This window comes from Mus caroli, unplaced genomic scaffold, assembly GCF_978045245.1.
Source record: "Mus caroli unplaced genomic scaffold, Mus_caroli_1 scaffold_9, whole genome shotgun sequence".
Taxonomy (NCBI): domain Eukaryota; kingdom Metazoa; phylum Chordata; class Mammalia; order Rodentia; family Muridae; genus Mus; species Mus caroli.
The window spans coordinates 27,047,270-27,066,958 of NW_028227264.1; the positions used below are offsets into that span (position 1 = coordinate 27,047,270).

Consider the following 19,689-nt stretch of genomic DNA (forward strand, 5'->3'; position numbering starts at 1 on the left):
AGGTGGATTTCTGAGTTCGAGGCCAGCCTGGTCTACAGAGTGAGTTCCAGGACAGCAAGGGCTATACAGAGAAACCCTGTCTCAAAAAACAAACAAACAAACAAACAACAACAACAACAACAACAAAAAGAAAGAAAGAAAGAAAGAAAGAAAGAAAGAAAGAAAGAAAGAAAGAAAGAAAGAAAGAGAAGAAAGATCATACAAGTCTGAGGACCAGGATGTCTATTGTGGGATTATATCTTCCGTATATTTGAAAGCTGTACTCATGAAATCATAACAGTATGGTGGCCTGAACAAGCCTTAAATAAGGAAAACACCAATCGACATGTCAATGTCAATAGGAGAAATCCCACAGGACCTCCCTACTTCTAAATGAGCTGCAGGGAATTATGCCTGTCTTTCTTTCTTTCTTTCTTTCTTTCTTTCTTTCTTTCTTTCTTTCTTTCTTTCTTTCTTTCCTTTTTGTTTTTGAGACAGGGTTTCTCTGTGTAGCCCTGGCTGTCCTGAAACTCACTTTGTAGACAAGGCTGGCCTTGAACTCAGAAATCCACCTGCCTCTGCCTCCCAGGTGCTGGGATTAAAGGCATGTGCCATCACTGCCTGGCCAATTATGACTTTCTAAGAGAGAAAGAATTATTCTTTCTTGGAGATGGTCACCCTACACCAGTGGTTCTCAACCTGTGGGACATGACCCCATTGGGGATCACATGTTTACATTACAATTCACAACACTAGCAAAATTACAGTTATGAAGTAACAACAAAAAAAGTTCATGGTTGAGAGTTATCACCACCTGAGGAACTGTATTAAAGGGTCACAGCATTAGGAAGGCTGAGAACTACTGTCCTAGGTTATACAATACAAAGTGATCAAATCTAAAAAGAATATACATATAAGCAACACTAAGTAGACTTGGCAAGTGATATTTATATATTTATTCATTTATACATGTGTAACAATAACAAAGAAAAAGAGAATGTGAATTTTAGAGGGAAGTGTGGGATAGAGAAGTTGACAGAAAGTGAAATGACATAAATACAATATGCAAATTTACAAAAAGATTCATATACAAGAATAATTATATATAAACTATACCCCAGTTTTAAAATATTGGGCCTGTGGCTCACATTACTATTGCAAAATAAGAAAAAATTCAGTAGGGTTTTGAAATAGTGGTAGAATAAAACAATATTTGTAAGTACTATTTTTTTTTTGCCAAAGATGGGAGAAAAGTAATTAGTTTGGGCTCATTGAGCTCATATATAAAATGAAATGGAGATTGAAACCTCATGAAACACACACACACACACACACACACAATATGTACTCCCCAATGGGAGTCACAACACACAGGTTGAGAAACACTAATATAGGGTGACAATCTCTAAGAAAGAATAATTCTCTCTCTCTTAGAAAGTCATAATTGACTGCAGCTATATGCCTCCTATATGATATTAAGAATGCTACAGCCCCAACTGAAGGAATTTGTCAAGAATAACATACAGATTTTGCCAAACTTAACAGAGCCAGGTGAAATGACACAAATTATAAGGTTTCAAAGCCAGTATTTAACAAGTAAGCATGTTAGGACAGGAAAGATGGTAGAGCACTTGTATAAGCATCAGGCTCTGTGTTTACATCCTAGCATATAAGTAAAAGTCAGGGAGGGCAGTGTGTACCTGCAACCTTAACATTGGGGAGGCAGAGACAGATATGTTTAAGAGTTCATTAACTTCAGATTCAATGATCTTGCCTCCAAAAATTAGGTGGGGGAGAGGTTGAGGAAGACACCAGACTTGACTTCTGATAGACCTATAGCTTCCATATTTACTTTATTATAAATAAAGAGACTAAGAACAGAGACTCTTAGCTTCTGTTTTAGTGAAGACATCATATTCACAGTGACCCATCCTAGAGGACCCAGTAAACTCAGAGCACTTGAGGAATTGCTGCTCTCAGAGCAGTGGAGGACCCGCTGAATTCAGAGCAGTTGAGGATACACTACACTCAGAGTAGTTGAGCATCAGCTGCATTCAGAGAAGTTGGAAAACAGCTTGACTGCTCCACTGAAGACCCAGCAGTCTGAAGGCCTCCCAGGAGATTTACTGTATCCAGGGCAATAGATTAGCACCTTTTCTGACCTTGTGAAGAGCCCTCAGTTGGAAGGTTCCACAGATGGTCTGCTACAGCCAAGGCTGCAGGCCTACCAGGAGACCTGAAGCAGCCCAGGGACAAAAGAGCCAGACTTTAGAGAGTCACCCAGACCAATAAACACCAGAGATATCTAGATGGTGAAAGGCAAGCACAAGACCATAAGCAACAGAAGCCAATATATGTGGGCATCATCAGAACCCAGTTCTCTGACCACAGCAAGTCCTGAATATAACAACACACCTGAAAATCAGAAAGCTGATCTAAAATCCTATATCATGAAGATAATGGAGTCCTTTAAAGAGGATATCAATAACTCACTGAAAGAAATACAGGAACACACAGGGAAACAGGTGAAGGAATTGAATAAAGTGACCCAAGACCTAGAAGTGGAAGTAAAAACAATAAAGAAAACACAAATGGAGGAAAACCTGGAAATGGAAAGCCTAGGAAAGATGTCAGGAATTACAAGATGTAACTATCAGCAACAGAATACAAGAGATAGAAGAGAGACTTTCAGGTGTAGAACATACACTAAAATAGATTGACACAACTGTCAAAGAAAATTCAAAATATAAAAAACTCCTAACTCAAAGAAATTCAGGACACAATGAAAAGACCAAATCTAAGTATAATCAAATAGAAAAGAACAAAGATTCCCAGCTTAAAGGATCTGAAAATGTCTTCAACAAAATCAAAGAAGAAAACTTCCCCAACCTAAAGAAAGAGATGGCCATAAAGGTACAAGAAGCCTATAGAACACCAAGTAAATGGGACCAGAAAAGAAAATTCTCTTGTCGCATAATAATCAAAACCCAAACACAAAGAACAAAGAAAGAAAATTAAAAGATGCCAGTGAAAAAGGCCAAATAAAATACAAAGGTAGATCTATCAGAATTACACCAGACTTCTCTACAGACTATGAAAGCCAGAAGAGCCTGCTCAAAGGTCATGAAGATGCATGACACAAATGCCACCCAGGCTACTATACCCAGCAAAACTCTCAATCAACATAGATAGAAAAACCAAAATATTCCAGGACAAAAACAAATTCAAACAGTATCTATATATCAATCCAGTTCTACAAAGGATCCTAGAATGAAAACTCCAACACATGGAAGGTACCTGAACCAAAGAAAGGACAAGATATTAAACATCTCACAACAAGGCCAAAAGAGAACCACAAGCACATAAAGCAACTTACAAAACCAAACATATGAGGAACCAACACTCATCTCTCTTTAATATGTGTGAATATTAATGAACTCATTTCACATATAAAAAGACATAAATAAGCTAACAGACTAGATATGCAAAAAAGATCCAGCATTTTGCTGCATACAAGAAACACACCTCAACAACAAAGACAGACACTATCCCAGAGTAAAAGGATGGAAAAAGGACTTCCAAGTAAATGGTCCCAGGAAACAAGCAGGAGTTGCCATCCTAATATCTAATAAAATAGACCTTCAACCAAAAGTAATCAAGTGTGATGAAGAAGGATACTTCATATTCCTCAAGGGGAAATTCCATCAAGAAAAGGTCTAAATTCTGAATGTCTATGTCCCAAGTATAAGAGCATCTGCATTTATAAAAGAAACTTTAATAAAATTCAAATCACACATTGAACCCCACACAATAATAGTGGGAGACTTCAACACCCCACTCTCACTAATGGGTAAGTCATTGAAACAGATAATAAATAGAGATACAGTGAAACTAACAGAGGTTATGAACCAAATGGATTTAACATTTATATGCAGAATATTTCACCCTAAAACAAAAAGAATACACCTTCTTTTCAGCACCTCATGGTACCTTCTCCAAAATCAACCATACAATTGATCACAAAACAACCCTCAACAGATACAAGAAGATTGAAATACCATGCATCCTATCAGATCACCATGGCCTAAGGCTGGTCTTCAGTAACAGCAAAAAACTACAGAAAGCCCACATACACATGGAAACTAAACAGCTCTTTACTCAATGATAACCTGGTCAGGGAAGTAATAAAGAAAGAAATTAAAGACTTCCTGGAATTTAATGAAAATGTTGACACATCACACCCAAACTTATGGGACACAATGAAAGCAGTGCTAAGAGGAAAGTTCATAGCACTAAGTGCCCTGGTAAAGAAACTGAGAGATCTTACACTAACAACTTAACAGCACACCTGAGAGCTCTAGAACAAAAAGAAGCAAACTCACCCAAGAGGCTTAGAAGTCAGGAAATAGTCAAACTCAGGGCTGAAATCAACCAAATCTAAACAAAGAAAACAATACAAAGAATCAACAAAGCCAGAAGCTGGTTGTTTGAGAGAATCAATAAGATAGATAAATCCCTAAACTAACTAACTCAATGGCCCAGAGACAGTATCCAAATTAACAAAATCAGAAAAGAAAAGGGAGAGATAACAACAGAAAGAGGAAATTCAAAAGATCATCAGATCCTACTATAAAAGCCTATACTCAACAAAACTGGGAAATCTGGATTAAATGGATGGTTTTCTAGACAGAGACCACATACCAAAGTTAAATCAAGAGCTGATAAACTATCTAAACAGACCCATATTGCACAAGGAAATAGAAGAAGTCATTAAAAATCCCCCAACCAAAAATAGCCCAGGGCCAGGTGGATTTAGTGCAGAGTCCTATCAGAACTTCAAAGAAGACCTGATACCAATTTTCCTCAAACTATTCCAAAAAATAGAAAGAGAAGGAACACTACCTAACTCATTCTATGAAGCCACAATTACTCTGATACCTAAACCACACTAGGACCCCACCAAAAAAAGAGAACTTCAGATCAATCTCGCTTAGGAATATCAATGCAAAAATATTCTTCCAAACCAAATCCAGGAACACATCAAAACCATCATTCACCATGATCAAGTAGGCTTCATCCCAGAGGTGTAAGGCTTGTTTAATATATGAAAATTCATAAACATAATCCACTATATAAACAAACTCAAAGAAAAAATATCACATGACCATCTCCTTACATGCAGAAAAAGCACTTGACAAAATACAACACCCTTTCATGTTAAAAGCATTGGAGAGATCAAGAATTCAAGGCTTGTACCTAAAAATAATAAAAGCAATTTAATGCAAACCAACAGCCAATATCAAGTTAAGTGGTGACATACTTGAAGCAATCCCACTGAAATCGGGGACAAGAAAAGGATGTCCATGTCTATTCAAAAAGCTAGCTAGAACAATGAGACAACAAAAAGAGATTAAATGGATACAAGTTAGCAAAGAAGAAACAAATGTATCACTACTTGCAGATGATATGATAGGACACATAAGCAACACCAAAAAAAAAAAAAAAAATCTACCAGAGAACTTCTCCAGCTGATAAACAACTTCAGCAGAGTGGCCGGATATAAAATTAACTCAAATAAATCAGTAGCCTTCCTTTATACCAATGTTAAACAGGCTCAGAAAGAAATTAGGGAAACAACTCCCTTCACAATAGTCACAAATAATATAAAATATCTTGGGGGTAACTCTAACAAAACAAGTGAAAGACCTGTATGACAATAACTTCAAGTCTCTCAAGAATGAAATCAAAAAAGATCAGAAAATAGAGAGATCTACCATTCTCATGGATAGACAGAATTAACATAGTAAAAACGGTCATCTTACCAAAGGCAATCTATAGATTCAATGCAATCAGCATCCCAACACAATCCTTCAAAAACATGGAAAGAACAATTCTCAAATTCATCTGGAAAGGCAAAAACAAAAAAACAAAAAACCAAACCAAAACAAAAAACAAAAAACCAAAACAGAATAGGAAAAACAATTCTTTTTTTGTTTTGTTTTGGTTTTTTTGGTTTTGTTTTTGTTTTTTCGAGACAGGGTTTCCCTGTATAGCCCTGGCTGCCCTGGAACTCACTTTGTAGACCAGGCTGACCTCAAACTCAGAAATCTGCTTGTCTCTGCCTCCCAAGTGCTGGGATTAAAGGTGTGCGCCATAACCACCCTGTGGGAAAAACAATTCTTAACAATAAAAAAACACACCTGTGAGAATCACTATCCCTGACCTCAAGAACTGCTATAGAGCAATGGTAAGAAAAAGTGCATGGCATTGCTACAGAGACAGACAGGTTGATCAACAAAATAGAATTGAAGACACAGAAATAAAACCACACACTTATGCACACTTGATCTTTGACAAAAACGTCAAAAATACACAGTGGAAAAAAAAAGAATTTTCAATAAATGGTGCTGGTCTAACTGGCTGTCTGTATGTAGAAAAATGACAATAGACCCATTTTGTCACCTTGCACAAAGCTCAAGTCCAAGTGGATCAAGGACCTCAACATAAAATCAGACACCCTGAATCTAATAGAAGAGAAAGTGGGAAAGAGCCTTGAACTCATTGGCACAGGGGGAAATTTCCTAAACAGAACTTCAGTGGCTCATGCTCTGAGATCAAGAACTGATAAATGGGACCTTATGAAACTGGAAAGTTTCTGTAAGGCAAAGAACATAGTCAATAAAAATCTTCACTGACTCCACATCTGATAGAGGGTTAATATCCAATATATATAAAGAACTTAAGAAGTTTATCAACAAAAACTAAACAACACAATAAAAAAAATAGGGTATAGTGTTAAACCGAGAATCCACAACTGAGGAATCTTGAATGGCTGAAAAGCACCTAAAGAAATGTTCAAAGTCCTTAGTGATCAGAGGCATGCAAATCAAAATGACCCTGAGATTCCACCTTACACCAATCAGAATGGCTAAGATCAAAACCTCAGGTGACAGCACATGTTGGAGAGGATGTGGAGAAAGAGGAACACTCCTCCATTGCTGGTGGGATTGCAAACTAGTACAACCACTCTGGAAATCAATCTGGAGTTTCTCAGAAAATTGGAACTAGATCTTCCTGAAGACCCAGCTATACCACTCTTGGGAATATACCCAAAAGATACCCCATCATGCCACAGGGGCATGTGCTCCACTATGTTCATAGGAGCCTTATTTGTGATAGCCAAAAGCTGGAAAAAACCTAGGTGTCCCACGACAGAAGAATGGATACTGAGAATGTGGTTCATTTACATAATGGAATACTATTTAGCTATTAAGAACGAGGACATCCTGAATTGTGCTGGCAAAGGGATGGAAATAGAAAATATCATCCTGAGTGAGGTATCTCAGACCTAAAAAACATGCATGGTATGTACTCACTAATAAGTGGATGTTGGGGGGAAAAAAGAAAAAAAAAAAAAGGACAGAATACCCAAGATACAGTCCATAGAACTGAAAAGGTCAATAAACTGAAGGACTCATCAAGTGAGGACACCTCAGTCCCACTTGGGAGGGGGAAGAAAGCAATCACAAATGGGGAGGGAGGGAAGAACCTGGGAGAGAAAGTGGAGGGGGAGGGGAGGGAGTCAAAGTCAGGGGTGCAGGGTAGAAGGGAACCTGTTCTGGTATTGGGTGAGGCATTGCAGTTGTGGCTGCTGTATCACATGTTTGTCAGTAGGTGGCAGAGGAGAGGCTATGTCTACCTCAGTGTTCTGACTTGTGAACTTCTGAATGATTTAGGAGTCCAATATTCCCTGGGGAGAAAAAAACAACAACAACAACAAAAAATAAATAAAACAAAAAACCAAGCCTTAGACAACCACCAGTCCAGCACCTTGTAGGCCTGGTGGGCAGACTGTGCCTAAGATAACTCCTGACCAGTGCTATAATGCATGAACAGGGCATAGCATTCCGGAGACCACTTCTGAGATGACCCCAGTCTTTGGCACTCAAAGACTCCAAGTGCCACTAAGAGAAGCAAGTAAGAAGTGATGGAGGGATGAAAGAGACAGAGAAGCAGAAGGGTGTGGCTGCAATGAAGAGAGACAGAACTAGAGACTTAAGGGTAGTGAGGAACAGCCTCATGTTAGTAGTTGGTGATGCCACCTGAGACCATCGTGGGGTCCTGGCCTGAAATGTCGCTGGGTCCATGGACCTGTAGCAGCAGGGGTCTGTCTCCACCAAAGGTCTGGCTGGTTTTGGGGGACATATTGATGTCTGAGGGCTGTGCACAACTGGCCCACCCTTCACCAAGGGCATCACCCTTCACCAAGGGCATCTTCAGAGAGTTGACTCTGGGAGCATAAGAGCTATATCTAACCAGCTGCAGTACTATGGATAGAAGCCCTGCACATTGCAGGAGTTGCTGGTAAGCTGCCTTGAGAATATGAGTGTAAGAGAGCTGGCATCCCCCCTCTTCCTATTTACTCCTCAACACCTGGGGCAAGCAGGAGATCTGGCTCTGAGGACATGAGCGTGGGATAGCCTGCCCTGCCTTGTGGCATCAGGAAGGGAGAGATCTCCTCCCCTCCTTTTGCCCCCACCACTGGTGACAGACAGAGAGTTGACTCCAACTGGGTTATGAGGCCATGAAGGTGCTCCTGCCCCTCATCTGCTTTAGCACTTGGGAAGCAGGCCCTGCACCTCACCTAGACAGCAGAGTAGAGCTGACCGTGATGGCAGGGGCACCATAACTCATGCCTGAGAGAGTGAATGTAGGAGAGCTGGCCCCACAACTTGTCTGCTGTGCAGCAGCATAAAGAGAGAGAGAGATGCCCTCCCTCACCCTCACCTCTTACAGAAGAGCTTGTCTTGGATTCATAAGAGCAGGAGAGCTAACCCTTCCCCTCAACTACAGCAGCACTTGGGAGAGCAGGCCCTGCACCTTGCCTGCCAGCTGGGGTTGCAAACGAGCCTCAACCCTGAGGGTGAGGAGATAGAGAGATTGCAGGTTGACCAACTCAGATACTTCTTGGGCCCAGATCCAGGGGTTTGAATTGGTCCACCACCACATCTACCTCATTCACAAACTGCTGAAATATATGCAGATGTTGGTCCTACAGATCCAAAACTATAGGATCTTCATGACATAGAGCAAGAACAGGATATGTTAGAGGAATCTCAGAGAGGATCCCATACTGATAGTGATAGCCAGAGGCCTCATACCAGGCTGAATCATTGCAATAAGCATTTGTAAGCAAAGAAGTGTGGACGAAGGGGAATACTGTGGATTATACTGTGACGCACAACAGCCACAATGAAGTTTTTCCTCCTGTTTGGGGGAACTTGTAACGGTTGGTATGAGGGTAGGGGAGATGAGTGGGCTTGCGCTGTATGATGTAAAATTTGCAAAGAACCAATAAAAAGGTAAAACAAACAAACAAACAAACAAAAACAACCACCAACAACAAACCCAAGGATGTTGAGTTATAACCAGAATTACTTCAAGAGTTTTCAGGAAGAAAGAGTGTCAGGGATGACAGAAAGGTGTCTTGAGGATAAGGAGACTCAAAGGCACAGTAAGATGTAGGGTTCGCTGTTACAGGAAGGCTGGAGGGATGTTTATTAGGTCCTGAGCCAGGCTGTGATTGATGAGTTTGGTTTTGTGGGTTGACAATGAGGTAAGATGTATTAAGTTGAAGACAGGGTGGATACAGCTGTTTGTGCTGTCAGGGAAACTCAATTTTTTTTTTTTTTCACTGGTAGAAGTTTGGCTAATGATAACACAGGAAAGTGTCTGCTTGGTAGTTAGGGCACTGTGTGAGGCTCAGAGGGCAGAACTTGAAAATATAGATTTTATGCTATATACACATACCCTGTTGATAGAAAAATCTTAACTATTTTATAGCTTACATATTACACAAGTCACATTCCAGAACAAGGCTACCACAATTTCAAGAAATGTAAAAGACAGAAAAAGTCAATTTTATACAACCCACAATATTTATTATGGATCAAAATGAAAAATTTACCACAAAGTTCAGGAAAGTCTTGTAGGGGAGCAGCTGATAACTAAAATCTGGCTCTCTAATTGTCTCTTTACTGGGTCAATAAAGACAGCAGAAGCTAATCTCTGGGCAAAGAGAAAGAGATGGATTTTCTGGGTCCCAGGAGAAAGAGAAGGGGACTCGGAGAGATTAGGGAATTCGGACGAGGCTGTGGAGCAGATAGGAGCAGCAGACATATAGGTCTATCACGGCACTGATAGTTTGAATTGTCTGCAGGCAGTGAAAGCTAAGGAGGATGGGGCAAGCTATTCTTCACCCAGTCATTGTGGTAGAAGGCGATAAGGGCAGCAGGAGAAAAAAGCAGGCCGCCAAGGCAGTCAGTCGGTGGAATGCAGGCATTCTCAGGAAGGATAGTTGTTGGACTATTTAGCAGAGTTAACAGCAGTGTGTGGCACCAAGCAAGGAGCAAGCATGCTTTTAAAGACCACACACAACAGAGCCTGACTTAACGAAGAGAAAAAGAAATGAACCCGGAAAGAATAGCAATGACAAGATCTGTAATGATGTATGCAGTACTCTTCCAAATCCAACCTATGTGTTTATGAAGGTAGAACATGCCATGGAATGCCAAGTAAGTTAGAAGTGGGATTTCTAGATGCAAAATGTGATCAAGTGAGATGAAAAATACACTACATGGGATTAAGACCATTAGGCACTTTGTAAGGAAAACTGGTAAACACACAGACAGTGATGGAAGTGATTTACAAGAAAGCTGAGAGGAAACAGAAAATGACTTGAAAGTTCATCTGGGGTCAGTGCCCAGTAGCATTATATATAGTAAGTTAAAGTGAAGCATTTAACATTTGAGAAGAAAGAAGTGAAGGAGGAGGTGTTAGAAACATAAACATGGCCCACCAAATTTAACAAAAGTTATAAATACAAAGATTCAGGAAGATCAATAAAAATCACTCAAAGTACGTCCAAACACATCATAATTCAAATAACAACAACAACAACAAAACCAAAGAAACTCCTAATAACCATCAGAGAAAAATAACACTACAAAGAACAGTTAAGAGTAACAGTAGACTCTTCTTGATCCAAAACGAAATGGAGCAATATCATCAAACCTCAGAAAATGAATATGGTCAACCCACAATTTGTAAGTCAGTAAAACTGGGTTTCAAATGCCAAAGCAAAATAAAGCTCTTTCCTGACTAAAAAAGCTAAATGAATTCCTTACCAGGAGATGTGTGCACCAAGAATTATAAAAGACACTTTTCTGGGCAGATGGAAAGTATCACTGGAAGGAAACTCGGATTTAATCTAAGCAATAGGAAGCTCCAAAAAGTGCAAACAGTATTATTATTAAATGCACTTTTCATTACCTTTAAAAATAGAAACTGTGTGAAGCAAACATGCTAGCTGCGATATTCAATGTGTTTGTAGGTTAAAAATATGTGACAGAATAATGTGAGAATTAAATATAAGAGAAAGCAAAGGCATGGGGAGTGTATAAGCTTAAAAATATCAAAACCTGCCAGTGTTGGCACATGCCTGTAACAAAAAGCACACAAGCCCGAGGAGGAAGGAGAGTCAACTGTTCAAGGACCCTCAGGCTACACAGATGCTATTAAAAACAACACTAGAGCCTGTGAAATGGTTCAGCAGTTGCAGTTGCTTGTACAAAGCCTGTTGACCTGAAATTGAGAATCTCCACCCACATGGTAGGAGGAGAGACTGATTACTGCAAGTTGTCGTCTTACCTCTATCAGGTGTCATGGCACACTGTTTCTTTTTCTCCCCCCTCCTTTTCCCTCTCCCTCTCTCTCCCATACCCCTCTTTCATACACACAAAATAAAAATATAACTAAAATTGCTGTAGAAATTATTTAATCCTGTCCTGAAGTTTCTACAGTGCCTATGATTATTTAGTTCTTCAATAAAAACAGACACAACTTTTATATTTACAATTAGCCTTAAACAGCACAAGAGCTGGGCAGCTGCCCACCCTCTATGTTGTTAGATTCTCTTTTTCTATTGGTAACCCTAAGTTATTACTTACTTGATTTCATCTGGGTTGCTCTTAACTTCAGTTGATCAGCCCTCCGGGCCATGTTTTCTTGACTCCTAAGACAATGCATCTTCTCCTTCTTCCTCCTGCACTTTTTTCCTTTGTGGTCCTCCTCTGATCTCAAGCCAAGAAAACCTAAACCCCAGCTCTGTCTCTTCTGCCCAACTATTGGCTATTGGCACCTTTATTAACCAATCTGAAATAACTTGGGGCAAGGTCTACCTGTGAAGTTTCTTGTCACTGGGACAACTAGGTCTTGGGGACCCACATTTAGTATAGCAATAGAAAACAAAAGACTGAACCTCAACATCAAATATTTAAAAATATATGTTGGTTAATGTTGCATTGCCAATGTCTTATATATATTAAAACTGCAAATAATGCTGCCAAAATTGTTGGGTATAAAAATACACACACACACACACACATGTATATATGATTATACAATGTATTTATATATAATATCTTATATATGCAATCATAGATACATACAGAATAAATAATAGTAATAAAGTAGAGTAAAAATATAACTCAATGGATGTAAACAGATGAACAGAACTTTAAATGGGACAGTTGGAATAGTTTGCTAGGCATGGTAATACATACCTGTATTTGTAGCAATCTGAGGATTGGTGGCAGAAGGATCAAGAGTTCAAGACTAGTTTAGCAATGCAAAGATGTCAAGACAGGCTGGGGCAACAGAAGGCTTTCTCTAAAACAACAACAACAACAACAAAACCAAACAACCAAACAGCAAAAGAAAGACAAAAAGAAACAGGGATAGTATTTAACTTTTCATATGAAACAACATATAAATGCATATACAATGAAAGCACCAGTAGTTTCTGAGAGATGTTGACAAATGTTTAGGACCAAGGCCAGATACTTTTAAATCCTTGGCTTCCTATTCAAGAAAAACCAACCAACCAACCAACCAACCAACCAACCAACCAAACAAACAAACAAACAAAAAAACCAATGGTCATACAGAATGAAAACTAAGAAAAAAGCCTTTATTCAAAACAAAATGATGGTACAGATGAGAACTATACTGTCAAGATAACAGCAGGCCACGTGGATGAAGGTATTTAGCACTACAATGACTGTTTAGGGCTTCTTTTTATGGAGTCCAAGAGATAGGAGTTTGGTTGTCAAGGTTGTCAAGGGTTAAGTGGTTTTCTATGTTGATTGACCCGCTACATCACTACTTCTCTATTGTGAATGTTCTCCCTCATGGCAAATTATTGATCATGTGCATACCCAGTTATGAACAAGCATAAGATGATAAACAGTACATTCTCTCTAAAAGGTCGATGCATCCAGAACCAGTCTAGGCCAGATCACACTCTCAACCCTTGGACAATATATTTAGAATAAATTTAATTAAAACTGCCCCAATTTGGTAGTCATTAAGAGAAGGAAAAAATTATTTGTTTGGAGTTGATATTTGTGCAGCTAGCTTTAGGTAGAGCCCTTAGGTTTCTAACAAGTTGTAGATTCCTTGGGGTGGCGTGTGTGTGTGTGTGAGTAATTATTATTGTAAGAGATGTGTGTGCGTAATTCAAACCATGTGGAATATGATATTGCTGAAGTATTTCTTACCTTTATTGTCTCAGGAAGAGTAATTATTCTGGGAAGTGTAATGGTGAGTCTACAACCTTTGTAGTTCAGTGTCTTAAAAGACTTTCTAGGCCACGGAATGTGGACCTTGACAGATTTCTCTATAAAAGACATTCCTCATCCTCATTCCTGATTCAAGAAGAAACAGATAGTCTGAGTACCCTTATTATCTCTTATAGAGGAAAGTTTTATTACATAAACACCCAAAAGTTAACCTGTGGCTAGCTTTCTTACTTACTAAACTATACATATATTTAAGAGAAAATATTATCAAACATAAAGAAGCCTCTACAAAACTAAAATATTTTCTAATTTGTTTTATGTGGTCATTAAAAAAAATGATGCCAAGACTGGTCACAGAAAATATCCACCCCCTCCAAAATAATAATAATTAATAATAATAATAATAACAACTGCTCCAAAGTGAAAAAATTATGGGTTAGTATTCATGAACTTATATAAAATATTGCAAGCACATTATAGAAAACTGAGCCCAAAATATTTTAAATGTAAAATGCATAGTAACCAAAGGGGTTATCATAGAAGCAATGTTTGCTTCTAATCAAGACCTTCTCTATAGAGTAGGCTAAAAAGTAAGTAACTTACCCCAATGAACTCAGAAAAGGCACAATTCTATGATCTTTCCCTGAAGGGAAAAGGGACAAAGATATAAAGAAGGAACCCAAGCCTCCTCTAAGCCAAGTGCAGCAGTGCATGAAAGGTCCGTCTGGCTGAGAGCTCTAGGTCAGCCAAGCTTCCCGAGACCTGTCTACAAAAGTGAAAGCAGCCAGACAGCCAAAGGAACAGATCCCTCCCTGCATTTAACCGGATTCTTTAAAACTGTGTGTGCAGAAACCTAAGATGATGATGTTGTCTTACTTGCTGTGATGGAGCTGCTGCTTCTTTGGAAGGATGGGAACAAGACATAGGTGTATGCTTTTCTCAGACACAGCATGGTCTAAAAGGATTCTGTCACAAGATTCATCCCTCTGTAGGGGATTTCTTGTATGTATGTTTGTTTGCGAGTCTGTGCTGTCCGTGTGCTTACAGATGAGGGGTGGGTCAGAAGAATACTCCCCAAGATTCCTTCTCAATTGCCACTTACTACTACCTACTACAATCCCTTTTATTATACAGCTTTTGGTAAATTGACACATTGCAAAAAATGCAGACTATGTTTTAGAACCAAATTCCACTGAGTATTGATCCAAAGGCATTTAAGGGTTGGGAGTGTTTTAAGACATGATCTCAGGAATATTAAAGAGAATAGTGAATAAAATTTTCTTCTGAGTTTACTTCTGCCACTTAGAAAATTACTGTAATTTTTATGATCTCAGTCTTTCATTTAATAAACTGAGAGCTATAAGATGCTTACCTTCTACAGTGGTAGGTTTATGTGACTTTTTCAAAAGGTCATTAGTGTGATGTAATCTTCGAGAATTCCCTGCATCTACCATGCCCTTCTCAAACCTAATTTAACATTTTCTGTTTCAGTACTCTCTTTAGCTCTTTGCACTACAGTATACTATCTCCTCACCCTTGAACTGTAACCTCACCTCTTTCGGTGTACCCTTACTTATTCCCTGACTCTGGGAGTCTTCCAAAAGAAACACATATAGCTGAAAATTCAAAGCTAACATTGAGGAATGAGGAAAAAAAAACATGGTATTTGTCTTTCTGGGCCTAGGTCTCATTAGAACAATTATTTACACACATATGCATATGTGCGTACACGCGTGCGCACACACACAAACACCCATACAGGAAAGTCTATCCACTTCTAACTCAACTTTACCATGGGACAGAGTGATCCTGAGAATTTGTTCGTGGGTCTCTGACTATGGCATCCTAGAAACTCTCATTCATTGCATCTAGGGTGGAGCAAGGGAATTTATATTTCCAAGTCCAGATGTGGATCTTTCTAGTCACACTGGTCAAGAAACTAGATAATATATAGTTCTAATTCTGACTAAATGATGTATTTTTGGTTAAAGACTAGAAACATGAAATGCAAATCAAAACAACCCTGAGATTCCACCTCACACCAGTCAGAATGGCTAAGATCAAAAATTCAGGTAACAGTAGATGCTGGCAAAGATGTGGAGAAAGAGGAATACTCCTCCACTGCTGGTGGGATTGCAAGCTTGTACAACCACTCTAGAAGTCAGTCTGGAGGTTCCTCAGAAAATTGGGCATAATACTACCAGAAGATCCAGCAATACCTCTCCTGGGCATATACCCAGAAGAAGTTCCAACTGGTAATAAGAACACATGCTCCACTATGTTCATAGCAGCCTTATTTATAATAGCCAGAAGCTGGAAAGAACCCAGATGTCCCTCAACAGAAAAATGGATACAGAAAATGTGGTACATTTACACAATGGAGTACTTACTACTCAGCTATTAAAAACAATGGATTTATGAAATTCTTGGACAAATGGATGTATCTGGAGGATATCATCCTTAGTGAGGTAACCCAATCACAAAAGAAGTCATTAGATATGCACTCACTGATAAGTGGATATTAGCCCAGAAACATAGAACACCCAAGATACAATTTGCAAAACACAAGAAAATCAAGAAGAGGGAAGACCAATGGGTGGATACTTCATTCCTCCTTAGAATAGGGAACAAAATACCCATGAAAGGAGCTACAGAGACAAAATTTGGAGCTAAGACAAAAGGATAGACTATCCAGAGACTACCCCATCCCATTATTAGCCACCAAACCCAGACACTATTGCATATTCCAGAAAGAGTTTGCTGACAGGACCCTGACATGGTTCTCTCTTGTGAGGCTATGCCAGTGCCTGGGAAATACAAAAGTAGATGCTCACAGTCATCTATAAGATGGAACACAGGGCCCCCAATGGAGAAGCTAGAGAAAGCACCCAAGGAGCTGAAGGGGTCTGCAACCCTATAGGTGGAACAACAATATGAACTAACCAGTACCCCCAGAGCTCCTATCTCTAGCTGCATATGTAGCAGAAGATGGCCTAATCAACCATCACTGGGAAGAAAGGCCCCTTGGTATTGCAAACTTTATATGCCCCAGTACAGGGGAGTGCAAGGGCCAAGAAGCGGGAGTGGGTGGGTAGGGGAGCAGGGTGGAGGGACGGTATAGGGAACTTTTGGGATAGCATTTGAAATGTATATAAAGAAAATATCTAATAAAAAAAGACTAGAAACATTGCAGTAATGCTAGTTGTCTACAATAGCAGAGTACAAATATATGCCTGGCAGTCATGTCGAAATATTTGTGCAGAAAAGCTAGTGTCCACTGTTCAGGGCTTCAGATATGTTCTAGGTTAATGGAGGACCTGATAGGATTATGTGTGCAGGTTATGAGATTTCATTTTTGTGTTGTTGTTTTTTATTATAGTACAAAGCTGCCTCTTGGTCTGTCAACATCAAACACAACTGTTATGCAAAAGATGGCTTACTCCTAGCCAAATATGGAGGAGTATAGACTCAGAATATGACCTCAGATTACCTTGAATGACAAGTCTGGATGTGGAAAAAGTTGCATAAATTTTTTGCAGTCACAGAATAAAAGTCATAAACCTACTCTTTTAGCAAATCCGTTGTTGGGGTATCATGTAGGTGAGTGGCATCAGAATGCGGAGGTCTGTGTTTCTGGTGTAACTATAATCGCAGCTGCAGCCTAGGCAGAAGCAAGTGACCAGCTATGTGTAACAGTACATTCCAAAAGGTTTGTATTAGTTGTCTATGAATTTAAGCCTCTGAAGTATATTGAATTGACTACATCTATGGTCTGTGAACTTTATTATTCCATACTTTCCCCTCTTTACATTACAATATTCTGTAGTAAGATATTTAAAATGATTATTGAGATTTGCTGAATAACTTTTATGTGCATAATGTCTACTTTCCTGAATCATCCTCAGAACTCCAGAACCTAGTAGCATTAACCTTTCTAAAGCACTGCTTAAGCAAATTACAGTCTTTCTTGCAATTGCTACAATTTTCCACTCAACTACCCAATGACTACACTATCCACACTACTGACTGTGCTTTGATTTACTGTGATCTGGATTAGAAAGGGGAATTAGTACTAAAAATTACTTGTCAGTCATATGCCAGAAAGCATCCATCCTCACCTTTGTCTGGTACCAAATAGAACTTGTTGGGGTATACGTCCTCAGATATATTTACAGATTGAAGATAGTACAGAAACACAAAGAATGAAAAAATTGTTCCAGAACTAAAATCTTTAAAACATGGCCATTGCTATGATGTTGCATTAGACATGGCTAAAATATAGTGTAGGATTGGAGTTTTTAAAACCTGCATTTTTTAAAAAATTGGGTGTTTTGTTTATTTACATTTCAAATATTATCCCCTTTCCTAGTTTCCCCTCCAAAACACCCCTATCCACTCCCCCTACCCCTGCTAACCAAGCTACCCACTCTTGCTTCCTGGCCCTGGCATTCCCCTACACTGGGTCATAGAGCCTTCACAGGACCTCTCATCCCATTGATGACCGACCAGGCCATTCTCTGCTACATATGCAGCTCGAGCCATGAGTCCCACCATGTGTACTCTTTGGTTGGTGGTCTAGTCCCTGGGAGCTCTGGGGAATGGATACAGAAAATGTGGTACATTTACACAACAGTGTACTACTCAGCTATTAAAAACAATGAATTTATGAAATTCTTAGGCAAATGGATGTATCTGGAGGATATCATTCTGAGTGAGGTAACCCAATCACAAAAGAACACACATGGTATGCACTTACTGATAAATGGATATTAGCCCAGAAACTTAGCATACCCAAGATACAATTCACAAACCACATGAAACTCAAGAAGAAGGAAGACCAAAGTGTGGATACTTCGATCCTTCTTAGAATGGGGAACAAAATACCCATGGAAGGACTGAGAGAGACAAAGTATGGAGCAGAGACTGAAGGAATGACCATTCAGAGACTGTCCCACTTGGGGATCTATCCCATATAAAATCACCAAACCCAAACACAATTGTGGATGCCAACAAGTGCTTGCTGACAGGAGCCTGATAGAGCTGTCTCCTGAGAGGCTCTGCCAGAACCTGACAAATACAGAGATGGATCCTTCCAGCCTACCATTGGACTGAGCACAGGGTCCCCAATGGAGGAGCTAGAGAAAGTACCCAAGGAGCTGAAGGGGTTTTCAGCCCCATAGGAGGAATAACAATATGAACTAACCAGTACCTCCAGAGTTCCCAGGGACTAAAACCTACTTTTAATAACAGTTCACAAATACTTTGACCCAGGTCTACCCCACTGGCCAAAGGTAGGGGAAAAAAGATTGTAAATAGCACAAGGGGATGTGGACCTGTTTAGAAGTAATTTGAGGCAATTGCAATCTCCATTTGTCAGGATACCAGCAGTCCAGTTCAGTAGTGTCAGGATATCAAACATGAATCAGCAACAGTGTCACCATCCAGAGAAAAAGCCACGCCTCTGCCAAATCAGCAGGAGACAGCGGGAGCAACCAGGACCAGCCTGGACACCAGCAGAAGTTCTCTGGTATGCCTTTCTCAATAAAGCAAAGATCAGCTAAAATGAAAATGCCAGACCAAGAAAGTGTCGCAAAGCTAGCTATACAGCACACTCACTGTCACTGTCTGTTGGGTCCTATTTCTATCTCTCCAAATATCACATGTCCCCCTATGGGTCTTGCCTCAGAAAAACACCAAGCACATCTGCATCACCTGACACTACCTGAAGCTTCCACTTCAATATAGTTCCAAGAAGCCCATGTGCTAAATTATGACCATATGAGCCATTATGAAGTACTGTGGCTAGAAATTTAATGACTTTGGTGTTCATAGGTGGGAGACAGGGTGATAAGTTCACCCACGAACTTATTAATGGATTTGATGAAATTAGTACTCTCATAATCTACTCAGATGTCATCAGCACCACCAGCTATGGTCCAAGCTTGCAGCAAACGAGCCTTTACATGGGGTAGTGCATATCATAATCATTGTATTTCACTACTTGCCTCCACTGGCTCATGTCCATCTCAAAATTCAACATGCACTTAGCCTGCATAGGTCCAAGAACTCT

General features: G+C 39.6%; 1 non-coding gene across 1 annotated transcript; it reads left to right on the forward strand.

Annotated features, from left to right (window-relative positions):
* The first annotated feature begins 7,596 nt into the window (after positions 1-7,596).
* Positions 7,597-7,727, forward strand: LOC115032243 (small nucleolar RNA SNORA17). The gene has a single exon (XR_003837896.1). It is a non-coding gene; the product is annotated as a small nucleolar RNA SNORA17 (small nucleolar RNA).
* Positions 7,728-19,689: the final 11,962 nt, after the last annotated feature.